At 40.4% G+C, this 23,885-nt stretch overlaps 1 long non-coding RNA gene across 3 annotated transcripts in view; it reads left to right on the top strand.

The window, feature by feature from the left end:
• Window positions 1-23,885, top strand: part of LOC136009261 (uncharacterized) — a 71,121-nt gene that overhangs the window by 8,284 nt on the left and 38,952 nt on the right. For 2 of the 3 annotated variants that reach the window (XR_010610445.1, XR_010610444.1), the window contains one exon: window positions 2,243-2,466. The exons of the other annotated variant lie outside the window; for it this stretch is intronic. This is a non-coding gene — a long non-coding RNA (uncharacterized LOC136009261). Of the gene's footprint in view, window positions 1-2,242; window positions 2,467-23,885 lie in introns of those variants that run through there. 3 annotated transcript variants of the gene reach the window in all.

Below are 23,885 nucleotides of genomic sequence, written 5' to 3'. Positions count from 1 at the left end.
TCTTGTAGTGGCATTACAGGTAGAAGGTACTTGAATTGCCACTCTGAAAACTCTTTGCTCTGGTCTATGTCATAGAAAAGAGAGATTGTAGCTAAAAAAGTGTACATTAGCCACCTGATTTTTGTGATGGGTTCTAATACCATAGGTTGCTAAAAATGAAAAGTGATAAATGTCAAATTACATTTATATGTAGGTTTCCCTGCTTCCTCCACTTCAGATGGTGCAGCAAAATGAAATATCAGTACGAGCTTCTGTTGGGAGTCAGTTTCTAGTCAATGTTGTGTAGCAGAGATGCAGTTCTAAAGTCCTAGATGCTTTGGAGGCTCTTCATTTTTTTCACTAAGAAAATATTTCACTGCAGTAGGAGAAAAGGAGTGGAAATATTTTTATAGTCTTATATTTTGCTGGTTTCATGAAAGCCTACATTTTGACTTCAGGATATGGACCTTTAAATGGAGTAAACTACTGTCATTATTAAAAACACCTTCCTGGAAAGAATTCAGAGATGTTCAAGACTATACTTTTTTTTCCCCTGGCACAGTATTCTAATTAAGTCTCAGCCATTTCTTGAGTAATGTTTTTAAGGTCACTAGCTTGGCTGGGTATTTGGTAATAAAAATTACACCCTACGTCTGCAATAGGACCACTAATTTAAAATAGCCATTTGATTCAAACTGACCTGTTTGCCAGCATAACTAATGAAGTGTCACTTTAATATTTAAAGTACTGTTCTTTCAAGGTAATTGTTATTTACTGGTAATTCTTCTTCATTTGATGGTTTATTAGGTACCTATAGGAATTTAAATTGGGCAACTGAAAAACTGTAATTGTCTAACTAGCAAAATACTTTGCTATAAATATGCCTGGGCACCTGCTTAAGGAAGTTTTTTTTTTTTGGTTTGGTTTTTAAGGAAGTTTTTTGTTTCTGTTTTTTTTTCCACTGTGAAAGCATGGGGAAGGCTGATTTGGTAAAGAGATTTTACCTATTAATAAGATATTAGAAAAGAGCCAGCAGAGGGGGGCTGACATCCTAAGGAATGCAGAGACTTGTTTTGGCTAATTCTGCACCCACCCACATGGGCGTCAACATTCCACTCAAATCTGGCAGGGCTTGGCTTCTCCTCATGGCAAGGGGGATAGATTTGGGGGAGGAGGGAGAGGAAGAACAGCTAGGAAAGAGTTGATCTAAAAATTAATTGCAGAAAAGGCATAAACTCAGCATTCTCTTAGAAGAGTTGTATTGGGGAAAAAAAAAAAGAGTAGCTGGTCAAATAAATACATCACTTGTTTGTTCCCTTTCCATTCTGGCTTGTTAGGATGTATCTTCTTTTGTCCTCCATTCATCATAATGCTCTATTTTGCCCACAAAATATAGTTATTTAATTAACCTTCTTGCTAAACAGATGCGATGACCTCTGCAATCTGATAAATGCATTAGAAAAAGGCCAAGCAACACCTCTTTCTGAGAAATACCTGCTTACTTTTGTTGATGCTTGCCTCTTAGTAAAGAGTTTTCTGAGCAGGGCTTGCAGGTTGCAGTCTTATTAACCTTTCCTTTCTTTCCACTTGCCACTAGTTCTTTTTATTGAAGCTTGAAGCCCAGCTCTGTGTCCTTAGATGATTTTCAGGGTTGTTTCTGTGATGCCTGTGTTTTCTTAGCCTTTCCCAGTAATAGCTGTTGAACAAGAAGCCTAAAAGTAGAGCTCTTGTGTCTGCCTTCTTATTTTACTGGTATAACATGAATGCTTCAATTATTACAGAATTTATCATTTTCATACCTGTAGATTGGAGGTTAAGAACCAACACAGCCTGTATCTCATTAGCTTTCTCAGGACTCTCATAAAATGGGAATCTCTGTTTCCTAAGACTAGGAGCTGATTTGCTTATACCATCTTAACTTCAAAAGGAAGAAAAAAAAAAGTTGGAAGTAGATCCTGCCATAGAAATGTCACCCCTCATAGCAGAAGTTCTACCAATTTATAGTTTACCGAAAATGAAGTACTCAGAGTGGGAATGTTGAGCATCCCTATCTTTTGGTAGCTCTACGAGCACTTTTTCTCTGCCAGAATTTAAAGTTAAGGAGGAGAGCAATAGTGTTCCAAAGACATATCATGTTAGGTTTGATTTGTGGCTTGTCTGTGCTTGGGCAATGGGGATCACTGAAATGTCTGTCTGCACCTGAATTCCAGTCCAGTGGTGTATCCAGTGGGTGGTGTGAATATGCTATGTCATTTGCTCCTAGGTGCATCACCCCGTGGAGATTTGCCAGATGACTTCATCATCCCACTCAATCTTGCTACTGTATTTTATATTTTGCAGCAAGGAGACAGCACAATATCCTGGCAATCTGTGTATGCATTAATGAAGTGTCTGCCTACACTTCTAAACGTAGGGTTGCTAAGGATGATTGCTAATATAATGCACTATTTAAATGGCCTGGACAGTCTAATGTAGCTATATACATGCATAAACCACAAATTATTTTGACACGGTTGCTATACTTTGTGCAAACATTTAATAAAAAGCACTGTTGCAATACATACAATATCTACTTTTGTTCTTTTTATTTTTATTTTTTTTTTGTGACTGAAGTACTTCGTTCTTCATAACCGAGTTAATACAGTTCAGGTCCGCAAGTTTGGTGAGTTAATATTGACATGTTTTGATCTATGACAGGTCTATGGAAAACCTAGACACAGTATCTTTTGTGGCCAAACTCAGGAGAGGTTTGAACCATGAATTCAGATTTGCTGCTTAGGCTCATTATTAATTCAGATCCAGTATTTAAAAAGCTATTAAAAATGGATGTTCTTACTGAAAAGTGTTGTTCTCAAAAACACAGACAAAACTCCCCTAGAAAGAGTGGTAGTCACTGCCTCTGGGTGTGTGAATATGTGTTTGAGTATATGTTCATGCATGCATCTGAACACACACTGCTTGTGTGTGATGGGTCTTGTGTCAGTTCACAGCAAAAGCTGTGTACTTTGTATTTTCTATTTTTTCCAATATGCTAACAGAAAACTCAGTGCGAAGAAGTAAAAGTGATTTTCTTTGCATTCTTAAACTGTCACCCCCATCCGTGTACCACCCCCCCCCCCCTTCTTCATCAGAAAAAACCCTTTTAGACCAAAAGGGATACACAAATGTAAAGTGAGCTGCTATGAAAGAAGCTCACGATGTCCAAAATTGTTGTGGTGCTTTTTTCCTGTTGTGAGCTCACAAATACCATTGTATTGAAGGCTCTCTTCTTCATTGGTTGAGGCTCTCTTTCTTCATTGACTTACCTCCTCTTACGTGCAGAGTTAATGGGAAACCTTGCAAAGACTTGAATAAATACATACATTCACACTGAAACTGAGCTGTCTTCCAGCAGTCAGGGTTCCCGTTATCTCATCTTGTTTCAAACTTGTATGAAGCAATGCAATTGTATCAGAGTAAACAATATTGTGTACAAATTTATAAATACTCTGCCTGGCCCACAACAGTTCTATGCTTGAATAAGGAGCTTCCTTGCCTTGAATAAGCTGCTGTGTCCTGGAGTACTGAGTAGGTACCAGTGCTCTCACGTAGGTAGTTTTATCATGTGTGGAACATGGGGGAAGGTGCTGAGATGCCACTCTTGTCTATCCTTGGCTGATACTGTGTCTGTGTTCAGAGAAAGAAGAGTACAGGGATATTCACTCGGGTGACAAATCTTTCCATGGTAGGCTATTAGAAAATAGTTCCCAGGAGTATATTCTTCTCATGCTAAATAGTGAAAGTGGCAAGGTTTCTCCTTCACTTTGGAGGGAGTGAATTCTGGAAGGAAATTCTTTCCCTTCCATTTTTTTCTCATAAACACTTTGTTTTTTAATTCCATTCCCTAATGGCCTACGTCACTTTGTGTAATCTCATGTGTCTGAGGTCTGTGTAATCTTTTCTCATAGCACTGAAGAGTGGCACAGCTACGTTCCTGCAACGTTTAGTTTCTGGTCAGTGCAAAGCTGAGATGTGGAACGATTGATCAATGGGAGGTTGCAGAGGGGTTTGCAGATCATGGAGGCTGGTGTCAATAGCTTTCTTGATAGTAACTCTTAAGGCAAATCTCTGCTCTTGGACTCATCTGATGTGGTCTCAATACATGCTGGAAAGAGAGAGGAAATCCTTGGTGCTTTCTGTGCATTTGGTGCTGGACATTCTCCTGCAAAGCACCTGTTGCATTCTGCTTTCTAACTGCCCTCTGGTCCTGAGCTTTTCTGCTATCTTGCAGAGGGGATGAAAGGTGCTATGTATATTCATAAGCTACTGCTGAGTTGCATTTCTCTTCCATCTAAGATTTTGATGAGGTTTTTTGGCTTGTAAACATAGCACCATCTCCCAAAACTGTGACAACAGGGAAGTCTCCATTGCAGTGTTTGCTCACAGCAGGAGCATGTAAAAGGACTGTTTCAAGAATGACTAGACATCAAAGTGGTTGTACATGAGCTGTCCTGAGAAGCGTAATGCTTATCCTGGAAGATGTCACAAGTGTTTGTTATGTTAGTGGCCAGAAGTCTCAGTTCAGATTTAGGTTCCTCTCTACCATAACTAACTGAGATGAGAAACCTGTCTTATGCAGACCAAGATTTGTTGATCTCTCTCTTCTTAATTACAGTAAAAAGAAGCCAGGAGTACCTGTGATCATCATTCCTGCCTGCTTACACTCTCTCATCTCTTAGAGAAGTGCAATTCTGGAGAGAAAAGGTTTTCTTTTCTTTTTTTTTTTTTTCTTTTTTTTTTTTTTTTAATCCCCTATGGGCTTGCCTAGGAAGATACCCATCTTTAATATGAAGCTTTGAAGCATTATTATGGTAATGTCAGGTAACTGCTCTTCAACACAGATTGACAGCTAGCTATTAAATAAGGGTAGGGAAGAATGTGGCATCTGTGTAGTGAATGATGCATGTGGTTATTTTAAAATGTTTTTTTATAAGCAGAGACATGGCAATTGCAGGTTTTCTTTGCCTTTTTGATTTAACAGCATTTCAGAGTCTTTTGCCAAACCACAAGTAAAAGCAACATTTAGATCAAACTGCAGTCTCAAAATATTTTCCCCACCCTGATTCAAGCACAGAGGATTTAATTTTTAATCAATTGCAAGATAGGCTACTGGAAGATAGTATCTTTTGCATGTGCTCAGTTAAGTCTTTGAAACAAGCAAAATGTATTGGTTTCTAAAGTCACTAGATTTTTGACCATTTTTCACTAAGGTTTAAATTGTCAGGTGCCTGACAGCTGTAATGGATTCATCTTCAGTAGCAAGCTGGGCTCTGAGTTGCTACTAGTTGGCCCTGGCAGGGATACCAAGATGAGCTCACAGAGCTCAGTACATGTGCTCCTTTTCACAGTCAAAATGACATGTTCTGCCAACCCAAACAAAATTGCCAGCAGGAAAAAGAATATTTTTCTCCATGCCACGGGTTTTGGGACTAGCATATTTTTCCCATGCCTGGTGAATATATTTCCTTTTTTCAAGTAGCAAAGCGTATGACAAGGATCAGGATCCGACCATGGAAACAGTGGCCACCTGCAGACAGAACATTGAAAAAGCGATAGTGAGAGCTATCTCATGTCTAGAGTTGGTAGTGTGGCAGGCATTTCCTATGTCTCCCTCCTTTGGTTCCAGAAGACGCCTGTGAAGAGCCAGCTACTGCTTACATATCACTGGCATAGCCGTGCTCTTCATCCTGGGTAAGTCTTCTAAACAAAGGAATGCAAATTCTGTTTTCATTATTATTTGGCTTAGAAAATGATGAACTCTTGAACCTTTTTCTCTTACAATTTTAACTGAACTTGACCTAAATATTTAGGTTGAAAGCTGAATTAACTTTTTCCTCCCTGTTGTTGTGGTCAAGAAAGGGAAGGCAGAAATATCAGACTGACTGCTTGTTCTCGCAGCTTGTCCAGCCTGACAGGCTGCTGGGAATGCCCGTCGGTCTCCCACCCAGCTTACCGGCTCCTTGGGGCAAAATCTGAAGCGGGTCTAACATGGTGTAACTTGCATTCCAGCTAGTGAGCAATTGCTTACTAAAGCACTCCTGAAAGCTGGGTTTTTTTATTTTGAAAAGTTGAGTATTCCTTGTTTGCAGCAATTTTAACAAAGCTTATAAAGTCTCCTTCCAACTCTGTAAGTCGTGCAATTTCAAGTTCCACTGCACAGAGCTAAATAGGGATAAAAGCAACCTTAAGAGAGTCTCCCTTGATTTTTAGAGTGAGATTAGTTAGAGCGTGGCAGTATAATTGAGTATTGCTGCATATGCTCGCCGTTGAGTCTCGTCCAGGAGAATGGCTGCTGAGGAATCTCAGGCCCATTGCAGTCAAGACTAATTTCCATGTTTCCTTGATATTTTGGCATTGCCCATTGGTGTGGTACATTCAAATGCTTACAGATCCAACTCACAAGAATGTTGAGAGGTTTTGAAAACACAAAGGGCCAGGGAATCAGCTTTACTTTTTTTTTCTGGGAAAGAGAAGATAAATAAGACCATGATTAAAGAGCCATTATGAAGAGGACAGTGATCAGTCTTTAGCCATGTTCACTAAGAAAAGATTGACTTTGTTAGCAACGGAATTAATTGACATTGGCTGTTAGGAGAAATAGTCATCGTCTGAGAGATGCTTAAGCATTGCAACAGGATACTTGCACAAGCTGTTGGCACTCTCACTCATGAGAATTTTAGAAGCGAGTTAGATAAACCTTTGCTTGAGGTACTTGTTCAAGTTTCCTGAGACTTTTTCAGTTTTCTTTTGGTCTGGCATTCCTGTGGGCTTCAGCTTTAACCCTGTAACTTCTGGAAAGGAATCCCCAACATATGCAACAGAAAATTGCCCAAATAAATACCATAAACACAAGAGGGCATTTAAAAGACCTCCCATGAATCCACAGCCTCCTATGGTGAAAAGCATATCAAGGTATACCCACAATGCTTAGAATGTCTGTCAAGTTTATTGGAAAATAAAGCAGCGATGATATCTAATCTGTTACTCCTAACAGAATCTGTTCCTCTGCCTCAGATCGCAGGCATACCATGAAGTGCTGAGATTGGCATGAGCAGTGCACATTTTTATTTGAGGGGAACATAAATCCTAAGTATCTTGTTTGTGTATAATTATTCTTGCCCTGAGGTTGCAGCATCTTGTGCACACAGCTGCATTGTGAACATTTTTCCAAGTTTATTTAGCACCAAGTGCAAGTACTTTACATGTCAGAGCTGGGAACGCTCCTGTTTCAGCTGACTCCACTCCTTTGGGGTGTTGTAGAGTGCTTAGGTGACTAAGCGAGAGGCAGTTGCACAAGTCTGGAGAGACAGGGAGCTTATTTAATCACCTTAGAGAAAGAGAGAGTAGGCGCCCAGGAGCAGACAGAAATAATCTGTGAAGAGAGCGAGAGTGAGCAAGTATGTCTTATGGAAAGGATTTGGAGGTCAATGGATCGGCAAAGTCATTGCACCTTTAACAGAGGATTTCTACATACTTTCTTGATTCACATATGTGCATATTTAAGAACATAGCTAAGGGCCTCAACTCCTGTGAGCACACAGCAGCCAGCAGCTTATGATCTGAGACTATGTTTGAACAGGAGAGTTCATTCCTTGTTTGGTTTTGCTCCTCACCCACCTCAATTTTTAAGAGATTAGCAAATGCATCGGTGGCAGTGGACTTAGATTTCATTAACCAGTATCTTGCTGGTTTCCTGTCCTCTTAAAATTGCTTTTCTTGTTAATGAAACAGAGGACAAAGCGAGTCTTCTGTGTGGCAGAGATGCCAACTGGAAATAGAGAACCAAGCAGCAGCATGAAGATTTTTGAGGCTCTCTGGCTTAATTTTTGCTGAAGATACAATGGACACTTTGAAGGGCTGGGCTGTTACTTCATGGAATTAGTCTGTAGTGTCTGTCCTTGATGGAAACAGACCCAGGGTGAAATGTGATCTGTATGATTCTGACTAAATGCTGGTAACAGAGCACATCTGAAAATGCCTATGGATGTATTGTAAAAGCATCTGGGCACTCGCATATTATGGCCCGTACAGCTTACATTTTTTTAACATTTCCTGTAGTAACATTTTTGTAGTAACTGATAAATTAATTTTATTCTTCAGTCAGCCCTTTCATAATATGTTATTAATAGAAGTACATAATATGGCAAGTCCAGATGTACCCATAGGATGGATCACTATGTAGTATTGTATGTCCACTGCTGGCAAAGATGGCCTGCATAGAATGCGTGAAGGAGAGAATAAGGAAGAAATACCTATAATATGTATGCATCCGCAGCAATGCTTCTGGTTATGGTTTGTAGTAATTTTTGTTTTCAGTAAGATGTGTGACATGACCTATAAATGAAGTCTGTTTTTCAGCGTCTTTTCAGTGTCGAACTTTGACAGAACCTGTTTGAGGTTTTTTTTGTGTGTGTATATCTATATATATGTATGTAAGAATCAATTCTTGATTTTTAAATCCATAGGCAGTCCAGGAACAGTGTAGTTGATTGAGACTTGTTGTGGGGGAAAAATCTGATCATTGTGTGATTTTTATGAGGTGACTGATCTCCTGAATGATGTCAGTATGCCATAAGGCCAGCCACATGAGGAAGGTATCATGTTTTAATATGGGTTTGGAAATAGAGGGAGCGGTTGGACCCATGCTGGAAACCATGTTGTTACAGTAGGTATAAAACTGAGTCACATGAGTAATTCAGAGAGCTGGAATTCAGAGTCTGAGTTGTGGCTTATTTCAGACCAGCATCAGTTCCTTGTAAAACAGAAACAGGGATGGCAATGACAATAACAGTTACAAATCCCAAACCAGTTTTCTCCAGGTGACAATATTGGAAAACCCACTCTTGTCACTGTTCTTTGGGGTGTCAGAAGGACCAAGTAGGTAGCTGTGTTAAGGAATTGTCATAAACGTTCAAGCTAGATGGATCTCCATTTCAGGTTTTATTGTAGCCCTGCAATTTGGGCTAGGTTCTCTGAACTTTGCTAACCTTGGCAGATCTACAGGGAAAGCCTGCAAAATCCTTGAGTTCAAAGCAGGCAAAATGTATGACACCTTTTGAAAGTTTGGCTTTGAGTGTTGAGTTTATTTGAACTTACGTTAACCAAAGCCAATAAAGAATAGTTTGCATGAGCTCCTGCAAGGTGAAATTCCAGCAAGCAAAGAGAATAAGAATAGACAACCTGTTTGCCAAACACATTTATTTTTATTTGTGTTAAAGGGAGAAAGTTGATAGAGTTTGAGTACTTTTATGTTTGATTTAAGGTAGGAATGAGGAAGAGTATAGCTTAAGGATATTATGCAAGAAATGTCATCCCTCTGTGAAGATATCCCAGGCAACCTGGACTGTATCTATTAGGTCATAACACAAAAGACTCTTCTTTCTGGGCAGTTGATATTTCATTATGGTAGTACCTGGGAATATGGAGAAAGAGAGGAAGAGATTAAAGCACAAGGTGGAAATCAAAATATGAACAGTTAATTAGGCATATTAAAAATAAACAGATGAAATAGAAATAAAATCTGGCTATAATAAATTGCAGTTTGCAGTGGCAGAAACAATCTATGGGCATCATGCCCAGGGAGGTTGTGAATGCTCCATCCCTGGCAGTGTTCAAGGCCAGGTTGGATGAAGCCTTAGGTGAGATGGTTTAATGTGAGGTGTCCTTGCCCATGGCAGGGGGGTTGGAACTGGATGATCTTGAGGTCCTTTCCAACCCTAACTCTTCTATGATTCTATGATTCTAAATGAAGGCACCTGGAAATGTTGGGAAGATTGTAAGTGAATATTTAAGGATATAACAAAGGAGATGATGGGGCAAGGGGCTACATATGTATTTGTAGATCTGGAAACAGTTACTTGAAGGAGAGAAATAGCAGGACTTCATGTACTGAAGCATACCTAACTTGTGAAAGACAAGTAAAGGTAAACAGTGTGATGTTACTGTAAGCCTTTAATGAGATAAATAAGGAGAGATAATGAGTTAAATAACCAGCTTAATAGAGCCAAAGACTTTCTGGGGAAGTCTGATTGCTGAGGCAGTGTGGTATATCTGCCAGTGACCTCGAGAACTGGATTTGGTAGATACAAATCTTGCTTGTTAGAGGTTTGTCATTATGGGAGGCTTTGACTTCCAGATTATACAGGGCAACAAACACCTAAATTCAGACATTTCTGAATGCAATAACCAATGGAGTTCCTCGCCAGTCACTGAAACAGCATGGGGCAATACTTGTTTTAGATCTGACACTGTTAAGATACAGAATAAAGTAGAAAATAAAACCTTGGTTTGAGTGATTTCAGTTTCAATTAAAAGGAAGGATAAACAAGTGCAGATCTATAGCTAAGCTTCTCAGTTCCAGACAGGAGACATTTGATACATTTAGGGAACTAGCTAAACCCTGAGAGATCAAGAGGGCTGGACTGTAATGCAAGGCTGGCCCTTCTTTGAGTCAAAGGTGCAAAAAATGTCAGGAATAGGCATATCTTCCAAAGTGAAAAGCATGGAAGAAGAATTGTCAAATATGGCTCAATAAGGTATAGAAAAAAAGAACAGGTCAGCAAAGAAAGCCATATGTGAGAGGTCAGGGAATGTATGGATAAAATGAGAACTGGCAGGATACAAGCTGAGTTTGACTCTGCAAGGAAAATTAAAACAAATAGCAGAAGGTCTTTCAGCCCCATAATTAAAAGCGAAAAGGAAAGTAGTTGGGCATGGTCCAATAATTTATCAGATACTTCTGTTTCAGTTAGGATGCTGATTCTGAGGATGCAGGCACAGGCAGTTTTTAGACAAAAACCTGGAAATCAAAATAGCAAACTGAAGTGGGAGAGAAAACTCTAGGACTTCAGTATTGGAAGGCTGGATCATTGTCACATCAGTATCTGGAAGTAACTGATATACATTGCTTCCTGATAGGAGGCCCAAGAACAAGATTTTCAATAGTACTTGATAGAGAAAGGAACACACCATTCAATGGAGAATGTAGGTCTGTCTTTGAAGGGGTAAGGACAGCCCTGTTGGAGTGCATACTTATTTGTAGCAACTGTGCTACTATTCTAAATGAACCAATAGAGCATAGGGTAATGGAAAAAGGAAAGAAAACACAGTAAGCTAGGTATATCATGATCTAACCTGATCACTGCTCTTGATAAAAGCACTGGTATTCCTATACGTGGTAATGCAGTCCTTCTTGCTTACCTTCTAATATGGTGTAGTACATGAAACTAAGACACATGCTGGGTAGTGAAGAAAAATTGTCTCTAAAGGGTAGATTTAGGTGAAAAGAGACCTTTCAGAGTGGAAGGAAGTTGCTATTGAAAGGTCTTAATGGCTGATCTTGGAATGACTCTTCTGTGCTAATTTTACTAGAGGCTATCACCCAGAAAGTGGAAATGTGTGCTAGTGAAACTGTCTGCAACAGAGTTGGGAGGTAATGTCAGAAGGACTAACTACCTGGGAACACGTCAAGGCACAGAATGAGAGAGACAGAGAAATAGATGTGAGACCAGTTATAGTAAAAACAAATGCATGGCTCTTGCTAAAAGAATTTCTGCTCTAAGTGGAGGGGGGTTCACCAGTCAGGAGTAGCTGAAGAGGGGGAAATGCTGGTGGGATAGATATGCTACAGCTGTCTGTCTCTGGTACTGTATGTATGTCAGTGAAACAGCCATCCAGGTCCTGGAGTGTAGCAAGAAGTATGCACATGTATGAATGCTACTGTGCTCAGTTACACAGTCTGGCTTCTGGGGTGGGTTACCAACTGAGGGATTCCTTTTAATGACAAGCATTTCTGATTTGTGTTCAAATATGAATACAGCCATTTGCATGCATTACTCACCCCGTTCCCTCTCCTTTGATCCTGAGCCTAGGATTTAGAAGAGCACAGAGCTGTCCAAAGTTTCTTAATCCAAAATTTGGTATTGACTGGCATTGGCAGGTTGTATTTTTAGGAAGCCTACTTTGAAGTGTCAAATCTTATCCTGATTGAAATCCTCTTACCTGCTGTGGGATTTGTCAAACCAATCCACTCAGGTTGTCTTGGCATAAGACAGATGTACTGCTGTTGCCTATGGAGAGGAGTCCCTTGGGCTCCAGCTAGAGGCAGATAAGAATGGATCATCTCTAACATTGTATCTTCTCTCTTTTGTCTCCATCCTAGTTACCCATTCCTCTTTGCTGTCCTGTTGTTTTCTTCACAGGACATGTTGTGTGGTTTTTTTTATGTACGTTTTCGTGTCACCAGTAGTAGTTGTCAAGATAATATGCGAGATTGGTGATACCTGGAGTTAATCTTTTCAGTGTTTTGCCACGTTCTGAGATACTGGAATAGAAACTGTCTCTGCTTCTATCTCTCTCTGGTGGGCAGCATAGTCCCTCCCATAGTCACTCCCCAGCTAAGAGTTCTTTATACATGGAGGTTTACAACATTAGTTGTAAAAACACAGATTATACCACATACTGCGAGTTAACTTAAATTTGTACCCCTTTTTCGCTTGGATGGGGATGATATGCAGCATGGTAAATCCAGTCAAAGCTCTACAAAGGACTACCTCATTGCTGTTTTCTGATTTTTCCTTTAGATAAGCAGCCGGCTGTCCACCACAAACATTCTGTGTTTGAGCAAGAGTGGTTTCTTCAAGAGGAAGCTTAAAGTGATCAAGCCTTGCTTGTGATGTTGTATACCTTAGTGCCATATAGGCCTGTCATGGGAGGGAGAACTGAGAGTTAATTTTTGACCCTCTTGTGCTTTGACAGAGGAGGCACATTTTCTGCTTTGACTGAGATGGAATCTGGAAATGTCTGTCACTTTCTCTATGTTTAGTAGTAGGTCTGGTTGTTCACAGTCTGATGTGCTGCCATTGCGTGCTGAGAAGGTATAGTTGAGAGGAATGCAAAGGATTTCAGTTGTTTGAGAAAAGGTGGGTGGGGGCCTTCAGAGTCCTTGCATTCATTAAAATTCCATGTTGTGTTGCTGGGTAAGTGCGTGGGCCTTAATATGCAGGGTTCCAACAGGTAAATACTCGAATCTTGGATACAAGATGTAGCAAGTTTTTACCTGCCCTTCATCCAAAAACCTCACCAAGTTCTCTACACCCACCCAAAAGGCAGTGTTCACCACTACCTGAATATAATGCAAACTGCTAGATGCAAGCACAGGTTAGGGGCAGCAATTCACCTTTAGACGGATGTCTGCCACAGATGTGAGCATGTGTTTACACCTACGAAAACTCATTCTCTGTTTTGAAGAAATCAGACACGCTTTATGTTTCTGTTCTCTTTGAACATGCGTCTCTTTGCTGACAGCATCCATTTGCACTGTGGGTTGTATAAACAACTCCCAGTACCTCAAGCTGCCTTCCCAAACCCCGAAAGTCACAAAGCATCCACTGGGCAATTAGTCTCGTGGATCAGAAGCACAGAGAATAGGGGCCAAAGACTGCCTGCAGGAGCCCTGCCTTTGTGCACTCTTGTTGAACCCTGTGAGGTAATTTGGCCCTTTTCAAGCACAGTCTGCTCCATATACCGCGATCCTCTCATACCGAAGCTGGTAACTTTGCTTAAAGCAATTTCACCATAGACCTGACTCTGCAATCCCCAAGCCCACATCAGTGCTCCTCATGACAAGGCAGGGCATTCAGGGAGCTGTGGTGCTCGCGGTCTAGTCTCATTATCCAGGTGCAATACAGTAACTTGGGACTGAATTTGCTCTTCTCGCCTGCAAATATGTGAATGTGCGAAGGTGGCTCATGAGCCCCCGGTGGCACAAAAAAGAGACTAGGTACCCTCATAAGCTGTACCTGCGGTGGCTCTCACCTGCACTTCTGCAGCTGCGGTTGTCCGCAGCTTGTGGGGTATCTGGAGGCTTATCCTTCAGTCAGCGTTCCTCTTCTCTAATTACTTGCTCCTTTCATTGGACAGCTCAGCTGGGGAATGTGAAAATGCACAGCTTTAGATCTCTTTCATTTATTTCTCTTTTTAAAAATAAAATAAAGGTTAAAAGAGAGCTGTGGTCACAGAAAAAAAATAATTTCTCTACTGTAACAAGGGAACAAAAACATCTGCATGAAGAGAAAACACTGAAAGTAGAGAACTCTGTTATTCTTAGGGGAGAATGCTGGGATTAAGGTTTAAAAAAATCTTTCTTTTTAAGGCATCCAGTTTCTACAGGTTTCAGTTACTTCAGGGATCAGACATTTAAAAGATGTTTTCTTGATCTAACTTTTTTGCAGGACCTGAGTATTTTGAAAGACTTCCTGCACATACATGCCAGTTATTTGATCTGATCATTGTTTTAATAAAACTATTATTTAACTAACCACGAGTTAATTTCTTTGGCCCTCTGGGAGCCAGCCACAAATAGTAGCAAGTTATTGTGTAACCTGGCTAAAGCTGAGCTCCTTGTCTTCCCTGCCAACTCCCACCATTGACAAAACCACTTACAACTGGATTATTATTTTTTTTCTTAATGGAGCTTGGACTATTATTAAAAAAAAATAAAAATATTGTGAGATCCGTAAAAGTTGTCTTCATGTAACCATTTTCTAATCCCTCTTAATTTGCTTTTTTACATCCAAGGATGTGAGTAGATGCTCTGTAAGGATAGCAGGGACTGGCTGAGATCTGCTGTGTAGAGCAGTTGGCGCAGAGGAGCACTAACCACAATTGGAGTGTGCGGGGCCTCTATTTCAGTAAGAAGATATTAGAAAACTTAGTGAAATTGATTGCTTTGGGAAACCCGTAAATGGGATAACTTTTAAGGAATTTTCTAAGATAATAAAATAGTTAATTGAAATGAAAGGGTGCTTTATTTAAGCTATTCTGGAAATGTCCAGAATTTTGGATCAGGATTGGGTAATTCAATTTCAAATTCTCTTTGCCATCATGTTTCCATGAATGTGTCCACCTGCGATGTGACCAGGACCAGACAGCAGAATGCAGGAACAGCCAATGATGTTGCAGCCGTAACCTCACTGTCACATCCATGCTGCTACTGGCAGGGGCAGTCTAGTGGTCAGCAGCTGGCACCCTTTCCATTTTGAAATCAGTAAGAGTAGTTGCTGCTCAAGACAGACATTGAGTGACATGAAGTGTTACAAAACTCCCTTCTGCATTTCTAATGAAGCTTTGAAACAAAAAAGGTGCCCATGCAAATAAGTGAAAGAAGAGCACCGTTTGTTGAGAATCATGGTGAGAATGTTAAGTTCCATGGTGATGTGATAGTAAAAGATGCATGACGTATACAAGAGGCTTAGTTTCTAGCAAATGCTTTCCTCTGCACACAAGCATTAGCTCTGATGTTCACTGCTCACTGAGTCAGAACAAGAGTAGGCTGTAGCTTTATTTTGCTGGGACATGAGAGCTGTTGTTCCATTGTAATGGAGGCCTGTGCTGGTTTAGATATTTAGTCTGAATGAGAAATAAACCAATTATTTCAAAAAAGATGAGACAGCTGTTGTGCAGTCTGAGTGTGCAGAGTAACACAGGAAGCCGTGGCTCTGTTCTGGGGAGGACAATGAGCACAGAATAATCAAGATCTCTTTGGAAACAGCCCTGCAAACAAAGGCAAATGGATGCACCTGGGACCAAGAAGTGCTATGCCATGCCTTTGAAAGGGGTCTGGTTGTGTGAGAACAAGTGACACGTCCAGGAGGACAGTCATTCTGCAGAGGATTTCAATGCAACAGGCAACTAGCTTCAGAGGTCTTCCTAGGATCTGGTATTATGGCCAAAAGGATTAAGACAGCCTTGAATAAGGCTTTGTGTAAAAAAACAGGCAGGAGCAGTAAACAGGAGCCTAGGGCTTATTTTTACTTGGGTGAAGAGCACTATACCAGTGAATCATAGAATCACAGAATGGTTCAGGTTGGAAGGGACTTTAAAGATCAGCTAGTTCCAATCTCTGCCTTCCATTAGACCAAGTTGCTCAATGCTTCATCCAACCTGGCCTTGAACACTTTGAGAGATGGGGCAGCCACAGCTTCTCTGGCCAGCCTGTTTCAGTGTCTCACCATGTTCATGGTGCAGAAATTCTTCCTTGTATGTAATCAAAATCTACCCTCTTTCGGTTTTATGCCATTTCCCCTTGTCCTGTCACTAAATGCCATTGTAAGAAGTCCCTCTCCAGATTCCTTGTAGGCCCTCTTTAGGTACTGGAAGGCTTATAGAAGGTCTCCCCTGAGCCTTCTCCAGGCTGAAGAAAGCCCAGCTATCTCAGTTTGTCCTCACAGGAGCAGTGCTCCAGCTCCCTGATCATCTTCATGGCCTCCTGTGGACTTGCTTGAGCAGGTCCACGTCCCTCTTGTGTTTGTGACTCCAGAGCTGAACACAGCACTGTAGGTGGGGTCTCATGAGACCTGAGTAGAGGGAGTGTCTTCTGCAATCCAACAGAAAGTTGAAAACAAGGATGGGGGCAGAGAAGACTACAAAAGTACCTGCTGGGATGGAGAAGTGGGAAATACGTGGGAAAGTTTTCTTTATATTCCTCTGTGGTTGAGGTCATCTGATGACCAAAAATTTTGAGGACAGTGCCAAACCTTTCATTTCCAGAGATGGCCAAATCGAGACCATAAGACTTGCTGCCTTCCCAGAGATGTGCTGTAGTTGAACACAGCATTTTAAGCTTAGGTTAGTAGCAACAGAGCAAAACTTCTCAAGCTTTTCTAGATAATGCCATTTGCAATTATTATTTTTTGCTCAAGAATATATCAAATCTGTAGATGAAGCTAGTAAAATTACTTATGTTAGCTATGCCAGGCTTCATCTTTTGCAAAAGCAGCATGGATGTACTTAGAAATAACTGCATGATAAGGCATTTAGTGGCCTTGTAGTCATTCCAGTCAGATACTGAAGACAAGGCTTTTCTGTTGCCATTGATCAAAGCTAGGCAGACCCTCCTGATTTTGTGCAGTAGATGAAGCTGATCAAGGAAATGCAAAAAAACCAGAATGCTATACAACTTGTCCCAATACCACTGGGGTTTAAATAAACCATAAACACTCCCTGGAATGGTTTATGAGTAGGCAAATGAAACAAAAACAATTTAAAGGTGATAAAACTCTGTTGACATGAATAGCGTTCAGGTAAACCACCTTGGATGTATTTCAAACATAAGCCAGCACCTATTTAACTTTATCCCAGATGAATGAAATGGTTCACAGGTGAGGCTTTGCAAATACAAAAAGTGTTATTTGCCAGCAGACTGCTGTCTGACAGCTGTCCTTGACAACAACCCTGTGCTTTCCAAATCCATTCAGGAAGCTTTGCCTCCATGGAGGTAGTTGTTGAGCTTTGGTTGTGAGGCTTTCAAAGCACCCCTGCCTCTGTGGTCTGGAGCCAGTGTGGATTATGTGCTGGATGGACCTCTACCACTAGCTCTGCTCTCATCGGTGTCTCTGAAAGCTTTAACTGGATCTAGAGACAGAAGCAAGAAGTTTTTGCCAGACAGTCTATGGGAGAAGAAAGGAGGTGTAACTCTTTGAGGATCTTCCAAGGGCTGCTTGGGGGACCCAAAGCCTTTACAGGTTTAGTATTGCTTTTAAGTATTGCTTCACTGTTACAGACGAAGCATAGAGGAACAAAGTAGGGATGAAGACATCCTTCGTGGGCCCTTCAGCTCTATGGAGAAGTCCTGTCATGGTGCCAGTGTCTGTAAGTGTTCTCCCTGAATAGGATAGAGTTGCCATTGTAGTTTCCCTCTCTGAAGGACTAATGCTATTTTGCTTTGCAGCAGTTTAGCATTGCTGTAATCTTCAAGCAAGGCTGCTTCTCTGGTTAGTACATAGCTTTAATTCACACCAAAGAACTCCCTGCACATTGGGAACCATCAATGTATTTTAGCACTGTTACTCTTTCAGTTAGCATTATGAATGAGGGTAGATGCCAGCTCAAAATTAGAGCCCAGTCTCTTGTTTCCTTGATGAAAATCTAAAGTAGCTTCGGTGCTGCTGGGGAATCAGTTTACATCTCATATCCAGGTAATAAATTTGGCTCAGGATGCTTTCCTCTGAAAAATATGCTTGTACTTAAAATGACATGATAATGAATACATAGACAGTAGCCCATATGCGTTGTTCGCTGCACCTATTACTCTGATCTTGCTGTTATGAAACCTAGATAAGCAAGCAAGAATTCACCATCCATCTAGGTAACCATGAAACATTAAAAATAACAAATGCATGCTCTCCTTGATATACAGAAATTCTCAGACTTACTATTCCTCAGAGACAAGAATGACTGATGGGTGAAGTTTAAGAGTAAAAGGCCAAGAACATTTTTAGACAATGAAGAAGTTAATTTGTGTAGTTCACAGAGAGCTGGTTTTTCCTCTTTCTAGTCCTGCTCATGTCTGCTCATCAGTTTATGATTTGTCATGTTCTGAAAGGGTAGAAAACCAGCCCCTGTGAGGATACACATTTTTGAAAGAAAGCTGAAAATTGAAGTGAATACAAAATTGTAAATGTACCTACAATAAGGAATAAAGTGTACTCATGTCCTGGAACAGGTTTGGCTAGTGGGGGTATTTGGAGGCCTTTAGAAACAGACATAAATACATACAGGAAATGACACCACCTTGCAGCATGGAAATGGCCCATATGATTTCTGGGGGTCCCCTGAAGATCTATTCCTCTCTAACGAATAGCGGAGTAGTCCACTGATCTTTTCAGTACCAGAAAGTCTTAACCTGAGGTAGTGACATGACCCTTTTTCTTTTAATCTTTACATGTCCTGGCCTTATGGTAAAGCATTTTGTCCATGTACAATTTACATCCTCATCTATACAATGGGAATATTCACAGCACTTCCCCAAGCAGCTTGCAGTAATGGCCTAGAATAGTGCCAATATCCCAACTGTTAAGTCTTGCTCAAAGGCTGTGACTGCTGCTAACCAAAACAGGAGCACGGAGGGAGAGCTGGGAGAGCTGGGCTGCTGGTACCCTGCACTGCTCCACTCTTCACCTCCTCCGAGGCTTTGTTTGGACTCACACCACCCAGCTAGGACCCTCTGGCTAAAGTCCCTGGATAGAGTCCTAACTTCATTGCCTCTGCTTACCTCTCTCCCTCTGAACTCATCTTGGGCTTAGTTCAGAAGTACACTAATACAGCGCAGCTTTGGTGCCAGCCTGCTGAAGTCTTTGATTTGGAGAAATGCACTAAAGAACAAGATTTTTAACAGGCTTGCTCATCATCTTGCTCAGTGCTTTTCAGGAACATTTTTCAGCATTTTATGTCTGTGAATGGCTAGCCACAAGTAATTCTGACAGTATTATACACTGAATTTCTCTTGTTGTCTATCTAGTGTCAGTGACGTATTTAGTCCCAGAGCTCTTTGCAAAAGCTGGTGTACCCTATGCACAATACTAAACTAAATGGGAGTGTGGAAATGAGTTGGCTTCAAAACTGTGCCTAACATCTGCTTGCAGAGAAATCAGTGCAGCTAAAGCTGCATAGCTGGTATTCTTAATCATGTGGTGTTGTTCATTTGCCCTGGTCGTCTAGCGAAGTGTTGGAGGATTTATGCTGAAATTCTCTTTTCATTTCCCCTCTTGATTTGTCACATTCTGAAACCTACAAGAGACAGCAGGACGGTAAGCAAAATATTTTTAGCATGACACTTTCAGACATGTTTAAACATAGTACAACATATATTCTTTTGTGGGTGAATATATAAAAATATGTTACATGTATGTAATATTAAAGGTATTTTAAAATATATATATACAATATAACATAGTAATTATAAATTGTATATAGATAAATACGCACACTTATTTGCCTGCTTGCCTTCCTGCCTATGTATGAGCATCTGTGAAAATATACAGGTGAAGAAAAACATACTTATTAATGTAAAAAAACAATGTCAGCATGCATGTGAAGTGAAGATATGAAGGGAGTGGTGCCAAAATATATTCCCTATTTATTTATTTTGTGCTGTTGGGAAAATACGGGCTACAATGCATGTATTAGTCAATCCAAGTTTGCTGGTGTAGTACTGGATCTGGGTTCGTAAGTAGGTTTCTTGCTCAACTCTGCTACTATAAAGAGACATGACTGGGCAATTCAGTGTAATTCCTATCTGGATTTAAAATATCAAAGTATATGAATGCTTGTATAGTTTGTGTGTGTATGACTGTCCTAAAGTCTTGGTCTTGCTTATGACAAGGGAAGGAGGGGCGATCTGCAGATACGAAAAAGGTGTGGGTTGAAAGACAGAAAAACAGTGAACTCTCTCTTCTGACTTAAACCTGGCTGGTGTGAACACAAGAGACTATATATGCAGATCAAGGTTACCAAGGGACATAGACACCTCCGGCTTAAGTTATTTTCCTTATTAAACTGGCAATGGAAGAAGTAAGCGGTGTAAAATTCTCTAGATCAACTCAAAAGCACTGAAAGATCATCCATGCCCTGGAAAATTAAATTAGCTTTATGGTCAGACAATGCCCAGCAGTGTAATCCAGAGACACAAGAGGATTTGGATTGTAAAGTACCCAAATTAAAGGAGTGCTTGTATTCTGGGAGTTTGAGTCTTCCTACCACAAGTGGTGTTTGGTTCTGGGATTTTTGTTTGGACCTGCCTGTGCCTCTTACAAAACCAAAACAAGCGAGCTGTCATTTTTACAAAAGCCCAGATGTGTTTTTGTTTTTTTGCAAAGACAGACAAATGTCAGTACTAATGTATTAAAAAACATAGCTACTAAATTGTGTTGCAATTTTTTCTGTTCCTTTCCCCCCCCCCTTTCTACGTTTGCCTGCTTTTTTGTACCATTCAACTTGTTTGCTTGTAAAATCTTCCTTGGGGCCACATTCGTGCAGACAGACTAAAACATTTTTGACTGTGAAGGAATCCCCTGAGGTAAAATTTACTCAGATAGTATCTTGGTTACTCCCTAACCTGTTTGAGTTATTTTTGAACACTATAAAGTGGTAGTACCAACAAAGAAAAACTCTGTGTGGTTCATACCAGTAGCAGCTCACTTCAAATAACTTAGGAGCTCTGCATTTGCACAAAAAACCTACATGATGTAGCTCTGTGTAGATGTCAGAAATGAGAAACTGAAGTGTTTGAGGTGTTCCTCCAAATCGCCATCCAACATTTTAGCTCCTTTGCATGAAAGCAAAAATACATTTAATTTGAACATAAACGGGTAAAGGATGCCAAGTATACACAACAGCACAGTAGTACAGAGGCCTCAAGATGAATGAACTGGACAAGCACTGCTGAGTAATCACTTTATAACCAGCTGTGATTAGGCACAGGGCCCAAACCAAAAGCCAGTCTCTGAGCATGCCTGAGTTTTCTGATTCAGATCAAAACCTCATGGCTCTTTGTTTCTATAAAGCATTGAAACAAGTCCCCGGCTCTTCAGTTTGGAAATAAATCGAGATTTGGATTCCAAACCTGTAGCTTAGCTTCATTTCTAATAATCCTGATGTTCCACAGATTTGCATTTCCAGCCGTTCCTCCAGATGCGTGTTGTAAGATGGATGCTGTTCCAGCAGAGACTGCCAACCTGGCAGTGCTGCTCCTTCTTCAGTGCGTCGCCCTGGGTCTGAGAACAGCAGCTCTGCTGACCGGCTCCACCAGCACTCTGTGCTGGGGGGAAGAGATAAGTAAGGATTTCTTTCCCTGATAGAGAAAATATCTGGTTTACTCTTTGCTTCTGCAAACTTAGGAGAGATCATAAATCAAAATGTATCTGCACTGGGATTGCAAGACAGGCCCTAAAATGGTGGGAAAGCTTTTAAAGGGAAACCAGGTTAAAATAAAAGCTGTTGGGCATAGGAAAAGACCATGAAGAACAAGTCTGGACACATTAGTCAGAATGAATTGAATTACAGCTATGCAACTCTTAAAAATAAATAAATCTCTATTAAGCACTACAGATCTATTCCCTAAGAGGAGTTTCTATTGTGAAGGAGATTTTGGTTTTGTCTTAGGAGTACTATAAAGCATAGTCTTGTCAGTCTCCTCTGTGGTGCTCAGGTATTTAGCCATTAGCTGTCAGAGGAAGAAGCCAAGGCCTGGAGAACAAAAATGGCTTTATGAGGTTCATCTGCTGAGCCCTGGTGCAGGAGGAAAAGCCTATTCCTATAAATTATTGTCATGTCTCTGTGCAGCAGTGCTACTCGTTGCAGGCAACATATGTACCTCTTCAAGTGTAGAGTGTGTTCTGTTGTTTAGGGATGGTGCTAGCAAGGTTTTCAAAGAGAGCTGCTGTCTTGGCACTATTTTGAGCACTGCTAGCAGGGTTCACAGGAAAACACCTTGCTCCTACAGCAATAGGGGTAAGTAACAACTGGGTGCATTAGTAGTTACATGCAGTAATGGGAGCAGACCTGGCCTAGTGAGGAATTCAGCTATGAAGAAGCTGGGATTTCACATTTTGGTGAGTTTTATTAAAAACAGGATTGATCCTTCTCTTCATTTAAGCAGTTTTTAACTTCCATTCATTTAAATGAGGGAGAAGCAGAACAATGCATATAGGAATTCAGAGTCAGCTTCAATTTCCTTTCTTAGAATAAGAACTTTCTTTTGAATAAAATCATGGAACAATTTACTCAGTAAGACACTGTTCTTCCAATAAGTTGCTGGTAAAGATAGGATAAACTCTATAATTTTGTATATAAAAAGAAACCTCCAAGGATGAAGTTTACAAAGAAAAATTCAGAGACAATTCTAGCCCAGGGTGTTTTTTAAAGCTGCTTTATCTATCAAAGCCTGTAGGTAGAAATCCTTCCTAGGCCAATGCTGCTGCCATGCGTAAAGTCTTGGCTGTATCTGTCCTCTGTCAAAAGTAAATATTTTTTTTTCTAATATATAGTTTTTTTACATAGATTCTGAGCTTGTCTTTCGCCCCAGTTCCAAAGTGTCTTTTGCTCTTGGGAGTCTAGATTGGAAGGACTGGTACGTACTTTGAGTACAAGAATGATCTTAGTATGATTGCAGAGATTCAGAGACTTCTCAAAGTTTAAACTATTCCTATTTACTAATCTATATGTGAATTTAGAGAATTAAATTTAGATGCTCATCATAAAATGTGAAGGTCAGCAGGGTAATGACATCCATTTTTCAGACAGACTCAAGCACTGTGAAGTTTTACAGATTATCTTGTTGAAGACGTACAGTGTGATCCAAAGCAGAAAAGTTGTGGGTGTTGGTTGTTGGTTTTTTTTCCGTAATGCATTTCATCTGATAATCTGCTTGGTGTAAACAGCAAACTATTGCAATTTGCTGAACAATTAAGTTCAGATTCTGTAAAGCATGTAAGTACATATGTGTTTTAAGTGTCATTGACCTTAGTAAGTGCTTACATGCCTTGCTTATGCCTTTTATTCAATCAAGACCTTATGGTTGCTTTTTGTATTGAAGCTGTGAATGCCCAGTTCAACAGATACACTGGCAATCTGTGCATGTTCATGCCTTGTTTACTAATCAAAATGAGCTGTTTTATTTAAAGCTGAATTAAATTCTATTGTTTTGGTTTATGCCTTCAGAAGCAGTCTGAGATGTGTGCAGAGTGCATTACAGACATTGACGTACTCCATATTTTTCTCTCCTTTTATTATTTATAGCTACTTAGATAAATTCAGGGGAAACTTCTCCTCCCTCTTGGGGAACTCAGGCAGTTCCTCAGATTAACGCTTCTCGCTTTAGCTGGGTGTGCCTTTAGTTTTTAATTAACGCCGTTAAATAAACAAAACAACCAACAAACAAATCCTGAAGGGAAATAAACCACAAGAATGATGTTGAAATATTCATAAGAGCTAAGCCCTGAGTCCCAGGAGATGCAGTGTTATGGCCATGACTCTGCCCTTGACTTGTCCTTTTGCTCTAGAAGGAGGAGTTTGTTCGTGAGCAAAGGGGG

The sequence above is a fragment of the Lathamus discolor genome, chromosome 2 (assembly GCF_037157495.1).
Source record: "Lathamus discolor isolate bLatDis1 chromosome 2, bLatDis1.hap1, whole genome shotgun sequence".
NCBI lineage: Eukaryota > Metazoa > Chordata > Aves > Psittaciformes > Psittacidae > Lathamus > Lathamus discolor.
Note: the sequence above shows the minus strand (reverse complement) of the source record. Positions and strands in the feature narration are given on the sequence as shown.